Source organism: Stomoxys calcitrans, chromosome 2, assembly GCF_963082655.1.
Source record: "Stomoxys calcitrans chromosome 2, idStoCalc2.1, whole genome shotgun sequence".
NCBI lineage: Eukaryota > Metazoa > Arthropoda > Insecta > Diptera > Muscidae > Stomoxys > Stomoxys calcitrans.
Window position 1 is genome coordinate 196,111,211 of NC_081553.1, and position 8,127 is coordinate 196,119,337.

Consider the following 8,127-nt stretch of genomic DNA (forward strand, 5'->3'; position numbering starts at 1 on the left):
GAGCTTGTTTTTTGAAGAAAAAACATGGGAGTTGCGCAAAACCGATTTTTTTGCCATAATCTTCAATACTCTATACTCAACTCGAAAATTTTTTTCGCATCAAAAATTGAAAATTTTCATAAGGGGTTAGCCTTTGCTAAAAAAATGCAAAAAAAATAAAATGTGAAATTTTAAGTAATTCTGTTTATTTTACGAATCGTCTTCGAATTTCGAACTGCGGAATGCTAGAAAATATTCGAAATTCGAAAAAATGAAGGAGTTACAGCGTAGTTGGCCTTGAAAACGACTTTGAATTTTTACGCCCAAAATAAATTGGTTTTTGCTATGTTTTCCATAGCAACCTTTACAGTATCGCTTCATGTAGCACCTCTACGGAAAGGGATCTTTGTCACGAATCTAACGGTGTCTGAAAATTTGTAAAGTTTGCCAAAATAGGGAAGTTACAGCAATTGCAAACTCAAGTTGGTTTTTTTGAATTTTTGGGATATGAATTATGCGATTTTGATGCAATACACTGAAGATTTCAAGGAAATGGGAAATAGTATTGATTCGTCCGGCACCACAACGGAAAGAGAATTTCTTCACGAATCCAACGGTGTCCTCAGAATGTTGAAGTTCGCAAAACTAACGAAGTTACAGCAATTTGAAACTCACGTAGATTTTTTTTGCGTTTTTTGATATCAATTATGCGATTTTGAGCTTGTTTTTTGAAGAAAAAACATGGGAGTTGCGCAAAACCGATTTTTTTGCCATAATCTTCAATACTCTATACTCAACTCGAAAATTTTTTTCGCATCAAAAATTGAAAATTTTCATAAGGGGTTAGCCTTTGCTAAAAAAATGCAAAAAAAATAAAATGTGAAATTTTAAGTAATTCTGTTTATTTTACGAATCGTCTTCGAATTTCGAACTGCGGAATGCTAGAAAATATTCGAAATTCGAAAAAATGAAGGAGTTACAGCGTAGTTGGCCTTGAAAACGACTTTGAATTTTTACGCCCAAAATAAATTGGTTTTTGCTATGTTTTCCATAGCAACCTTTACAGTATCGCTTCATGTAGCACCTCTACGGAAAGGGATCTTTGTCACGAATCTAACGGTGTCTGAAAATTTGTAAAGTTTGCCAAAATAGGGAAGTTACAGCAATTGCAAACTCAAGTTGGTTTTTTTGAATTTTTGGGATATGAATTATGCGATTTTGATGCAATACACTGAAGATTTCAAGGAAATGGGAAATAGTATTGATTCGTCCGGCACCACTACGGAAAGAGAATTTCTTCACGAATCCAACGGTGTCCTCAGAATGTTGAAGTTCGCAAAACTAACGAAGTTACAGCAATTTGAAACTCACGTAGATTTTTTTTGCGTTTTTTTGATATCAATTATGCGATTTTGAGCTTGTTTTTTGAAGAAAAAACATGGGAGTTGCGCAAAACCGATTTTTTTGCCATAATCTTCAATACTCTATACTCAACTCGAAAATTTTTTTCGCATCAAAAATTGAAAATTTTCATAAGGGGTTAGCCTTTGCTAAAAAAATGCAAAAAAAATAAAATGTGAAATTTTAAGTAATTCTGTTTATTTTACGAATCGTCTTCGAATTTCGAACTGCGGAATGCTAGAAAATATTCGAAATTCGAAAAAATGAAGGAGTTACAGCGTAGTTGGCCTTGAAAACGACTTTGAATTTTTACGCCCAAAATAAATTGGTTTTTGCTATGTTTTCCATAGCAACCTTTACAGTATCGCTTCATGTAGCACCTCTACGGAAAGGGATCTTTGTCACGAATCTAACGGTGTCTGAAAATTTGTAAAGTTTGCCAAAATAGGGAAGTTACAGCAATTGCAAACTCAAGTTGGGTTTTTTTGAATTTTTGGGATATGAATTATGCGATTTTGATGCAATACACTGAAGATTTCAAGGAAATGGGAAATAGTATTGATTCGTCCGGCACCACTACGGAAAGAGAATTTCTTCACGAATCCAACGGTGTCCTCAGAATGTTGAAGTTCGCAAAACTAACGAAGTTACAGCAATTTGAAACTCACGTAGATTTTTTTTGCGTTTTTTTGATATCAATTATGCGATTTTGAGCTTGTTTTTTGAAGAAAAAACATGGGAGTTGCGCAAAACCGATTTTTTTGCCATAATCTTCAATACTCTATACTCAACTCGAAAATTTTTTTCGCATCAAAAATTGAAAATTTTCATAAGGGGTTAGCCTTTGCTAAAAAAATGCAAAAAAAATAAAATGTGAAATTTTAAGTAATTCTGTTTATTTTACGAATCGTCTTCGAATTTCGAACTGCGGAATGCTAGAAAATATTCGAAATTCGAAAAAATGAAGGAGTTACAGCGTAGTTGGCCTTGAAAACGACTTTGAATTTTTACGCCCAAAATAAATTGGTTTTTGCTATGTTTTCCATAGCAACCTTTACAGTATCGCTTCATGTAGCACCTCTACGGAAAGGGATCTTTGTCACGAATCTAACGGTGTCTGAAAATTTGTAAAGTTTGCCAAAATAGGGAAGTTACAGCAATTGCAAACTCAAGTTGGTTTTTTTGAATTTTTGGGATATGAATTATGCGATTTTGATGCAATACACTGAAGATTTCAAGGAAATGGGAAATAGTATTGATTCGTCCGGCACCACAACGGAAAGAGAATTTCTTCACGAATCCAACGGTGTCCTCAGAATGTTGAAGTTCGCAAAACTAACGAAGTTACAGCAATTTGAAACTCACGTAGATTTTTTTTGCGTTTTTTTGATATCAATTATGCGATTTTGAGCTTGTTTTTTGAAGAAAAAACATGGGAGTTGCGCAAAACCGATTTTTTTGCCATAATCTTCAATACTCTATACTCAACTCGAAAATTTTTTTCGCATCAAAAATTGAAAATTTTCATAAGGGGTTAGCCTTTGCTAAAAAAATGCAAAAAAAATAAAATGTGAAATTTTAAGTAATTCTGTTTATTTTACGAATCGTCTTCGAATTTCGAACTGCGGAATGCTAGAAAATATTCGAAATTCGAAAAAATGAAGGAGTTACAGCGTAGTTGGCCTTGAAAACGACTTTGAATTTTTACGCCCAAAATAAATTGGTTTTTGCTATGTTTTCCATAGCAACCTTTACAGTATCGCTTCATGTAGCACCTCTACGGAAAGGGATCTTTGTCACGAATCTAACGGTGTCTGAAAATTTGTAAAGTTTGCCAAAATAGGGAAGTTACAGCAATTGCAAACTCAAGTTGGTTTTTTTGAATTTTTGGGATATGAATTATGCGATTTTGATGCAATACACTGAAGATTTCAAGGAAATGGGAAATAGTATTGATTCGTCCGGCACCACTACGGAAAGAGAATTTCTTCACGAATCCAACGGTGTCCTCAGAATGTTGAAGTTCGCAAAACTAACGAAGTTACAGCAATTTGAAACTCACGTAGATTTTTTTTGCGTTTTTTTGATATCAATTATGCGATTTTGAGCTTGTTTTTTGAAGAAAAAACATGGGAGTTGCGCAAAACCGATTTTTTTGCCATAATCTTCAATACTCTATACTCAACTCGAAAATTTTTTTCGCATCAAAAATTGAAAATTTTCATAAGGGGTTAGCCTTTGCTAAAAAAATGCAAAAAAAATAAAATGTGAAATTTTAAGTAATTCTGTTTATTTTACGAATCGTCTTCGAATTTCGAACTGCGGAATGCTAGAAAATATTCGAAATTCGAAAAAATGAAGGAGTTACAGCGTAGTTGGCCTTGAAAACGACTTTGAATTTTTACGCCCAAAATAAATTGGTTTTTGCTATGTTTTCCATAGCAACCTTTACAGTATCGCTTCATGTAGCACCTCTACGGAAAGGGATCTTTGTCACGAATCTAACGGTGTCTGAAAATTTGTAAAGTTTGCCAAAATAGGGAAGTTACAGCAATTGCAAACTCAAGTTGGTTTTTTTGAATTTTTGGGATATGAATTATGCGATTTTGATGCAATACACTGAAGATTTCAAGGAAATGGGAAATAGTATTGATTCGTCCGGCACCACAACGGAAAGAGAATTTCTTCACGAATCCAACGGTGTCCTCAGAATGTTGAAGTTCGCAAAACTAACGAAGTTACAGCAATTTGAAACTCACGTAGATTTTTTTTGCGTTTTTTTGATATCAATTATGCGATTTTGAGCTTGTTTTTTGAAGAAAAAACATGGGAGTTGCGCAAAACCGATTTTTTTGCCATAATCTTCAATACTCTATACTCAACTCGAAAATTTTTTTCGCATCAAAAATTGAAAATTTTCATAAGGGGTTGTTAGCCTTTGCTAAAAAAATGCAAAAAAAATAAAATGTGAAATTTTAAGTAATTCTGTTTATTTTACGAATCGTCTTCGAATTTCGAACTGCGGAATGCTAGAAAATATTCGAAATTCGAAAAAATGAAGGAGTTACAGCGTAGTTGGCCTTGAAAACGACTTTGAATTTTTACGCCCAAAATAAATTGGTTTTTGCTATGTTTTCCATAGCAACCTTTACAGTATCGCTTCATGTAGCACCTCTACGGAAAGGGATCTTTGTCACGAATCTAACGGTGTCTGAAAATTTGTAAAGTTTGCCAAAATAGGGAAGTTACAGCAATTGCAAACTCAAGTTGGTTTTTTTGAATTTTTGGGATATGAATTATGCGATTTTGATGCAATACACTGAAGATTTCAAGGAAATGGGAAATAGTATTGATTCGTCCGGCACCACAACGGAAAGAGAATTTCTTCACGAATCCAACGGTGTCCTCAGAATGTTGAAGTTCGCAAAACTAACGAAGTTACAGCAATTTGAAACTCACGTAGATTTTTTTTGCGTTTTTTTGATATCAATTATGCGATTTTGAGCTTGTTTTTTGAAGAAAAAACATGGGAGTTGCGCAAAACCGATTTTTTTGCCATAATCTTCAATACTCTATACTCAACTCGAAAATTTTTTTCGCATCAAAAATTGAAAATTTTCATAAGGGGTTAGCCTTTGCTAAAAAAATGCAAAAAAAATAAAATGTGAAATTTTAAGTAATTCTGTTTATTTTACGAATCGTCTTCGAATTTCGAACTGCGGAATGCTAGAAAATATTCGAAATTCGAAAAAATGAAGGAGTTACAGCGTAGTTGGCCTTGAAAACGACTTTGAATTTTTACGCCCAAAATAAATTGGTTTTTGCTATGTTTTCCATAGCAACCTTTACAGTATCGCTTCATGTAGCACCTCTACGGAAAGGGATCTTTGTCACGAATCTAACGGTGTCTGAAAATTTGTAAAGTTTGCCAAAATTGCAAACTCAAGTTGGTTTTTTTGAATTTTTGGGATATGAATTATGCGATTTTGATGCAATACACTGAAGATTTCAAGGAAATGGGAAATAGTATTGATTCGTCCGGCACCACTACGGAAAGAGAATTTCTTCACGAATCCAACGGTGTCCTCAGAATGTTGAAGTTCGCAAAACTAACGAAGTTACAGCAATTTGAAACTCACGTAGATTTTTTTTGCGTTTTTTTGATATCAATTATGCGATTTTGAGCTTGTTTTTTGAAGAAAAAACATGGGAGTTGCGCAAAACCGATTTTTTTGTCATAATCTTCAATACTCTATACTCAACTCGAAAATTTTTTTCGCATCAAAAATTGAAAATTTTCATAAGGGGTTAGCCTTTGCTAAAAAAATGCAAAAAAAATAAAATGTGAAATTTTAAGTAATTCTGTTTATTTTACGAATCGTCTTCGAATTTCGAACTGCGGAATGCTAGAAAATATTCGAAATTCGAAAAAATGAAGGAGTTACAGCGTAGTTGGCCTTGAAAACGACTTTGAATTTTTACGCCCAAAATAAATTGGTTTTTGCTATGTTTTCCATAGCAACCTTTACAGTATCGCTTCATGTAGCACCTCTACGGAAAGGGATCTTTGTCACGAATCTAACGGTGTCTGAAAATTTGTAAAGTTTGCCAAAATAGGGAAGTTACAGCAATTGCAAACTCAAGTTGGTTTTTTTGAATTTTTGGGATATGAATTATGCGATTTTGATGCAATACACTGAAGATTTCAAGGAAATGGGAAATAGTATTGATTCGTCCGGCACCACTACGGAAAGAGAATTTCTTCACGAATCCAACGGTGTCCTCAGAATGTTGAAGTTCGCAAAACTAACGAAGTTACAGCAATTTGAAACTCACGTAGATTTTTTTTGCGTTTTTTTGATATCAATTATGCGATTTTGAGCTTGTTTTTTGAAGAAAAAACATGGGAGTTGCGCAAAACCGATTTTTTTGCCATAATCTTCAATACTCTATACTCAACTCGAAAATTTTTTTCGCATCAAAAATTGAAAATTTTCATAAGGGGTTAGCCTTTGCTAAAAAAATGCAAAAAAAATAAAATGTGAAATTTTAAGTAATTCTGTTTATTTTACGAATCGTCTTCGAATTTCGAACTGCGGAATGCTAGAAAATATTCGAAATTCGAAAAAATGAAGGAGTTACAGCGTAGTTGGCTTTGAAAACGACTTTGAATTTTTACGCCCAAAATAAATTGGTTTTTGCTATGTTTTCCATAGCAACCTTTACAGTATCGCTTCATGTAGCACCTCTACGGAAAGGGATCTTTGTCACGAATCTAACGGTGTCTGAAAATTTGTAAAGTTTGCCAAAATAGGGAAGTTACAGCAATTGCAAACTCAAGTTGGTTTTTTTGAATTTTTGGGATATGAATTATGCGATTTTGATGCAATACACTGAAGATTTCAAGGAAATGGGAAATAGTATTGATTCGTCCGGCACCACAACGGAAAGAGAATTTCTTCACGAATCCAACGGTGTCCTCAGAATGTTGAAGTTCGCAAAACTAACGAAGTTACAGCAATTTGAAACTCACGTAGATTTTTTTTGCGTTTTTTTGATATCAATTATGCGATTTTGAGCTTGTTTTTTGAAGAAAAAACATGGGAGTTGCGCAAAACCGATTTTTTTGCCATAATCTTCAATACTCTATACTCAACTCGAAAATTTTTTTCGCATCAAAAATTGAAAATTTTCATAAGGGGTTGTTAGCCTTTGCTAAAAAAATGCAAAAAAAATAAAATGTGAAATTTTAAGTAATTCTGTTTATTTTACGAATCGTCTTCGAATTTCGAACTGCGGAATGCTAGAAAATATTCGAAATTCGAAAAAATGAAGGAGTTACAGCGTAGTTGGCCTTGAAAACGACTTTGAATTTTTACGCCCAAAATAAATTGGTTTTTGCTATGTTTTCCATAGCAACCTTTACAGTATCGCTTCATGTAGCACCTCTACGGAAAGGGATCTTTGTCACGAATCTAACGGTGTCTGAAAATTTGTAAAGTTTGCCAAAATAGGGAAGTTACAGCAATTGCAAACTCAAATTGGTTTTTTTGAATTTTTGGGATATGAATTATGCGATTTTGATGCAATACACTGAAGATTTCAAGGAAATGGGAAATAGTATTGATTCGTCCGGCACCACAACGGAAAGAGAATTTCTTCACGAATCCAACGGTGTCCTCAGAATGTTGAAGTTCGCAAAACTAACGAAGTTACAGCAATTTGAAACTCACGTAGATTTTTTTTGCGTTTTTTTGATATCAATTATGCGATTTTGAGCTTGTTTTTTGAAGAAAAAACATGGGAGTTGCGCAAAACCGATTTTTTTGCCATAATCTTCAATACTCTATACTCAACTCGAAAATTTTTTTCGCATCAAAAATTGAAAATTTTCATAAGGGGTTAGCCTTTGCTAAAAAAAATGCAAAAAAAATAAAATGTGAAATTTTAAGTAATTCTGTTTATTTTACGAATCGTCTTCGAATTTCGAACTGCGGAATGCTAGAAAATATTCGAAATTCGAAAAAATGAAGGAGTTACAGCGTAGTTGGCCTTGAAAACGACTTTGAATTTTTACGCCCAAAATAAATTGGTTTTTGCTATGTTTTCCATAGCAACCTTTACAGTATCGCTTCATGTAGCACCTCTACGGAAAGGGATCTTTGTCACGAATCTAACGGTGTCTGAAAATTTGTAAAGTTTGCCAAAATAGGGAAGTTACAGCAATTGCAAACTCAAGTTGGTTTT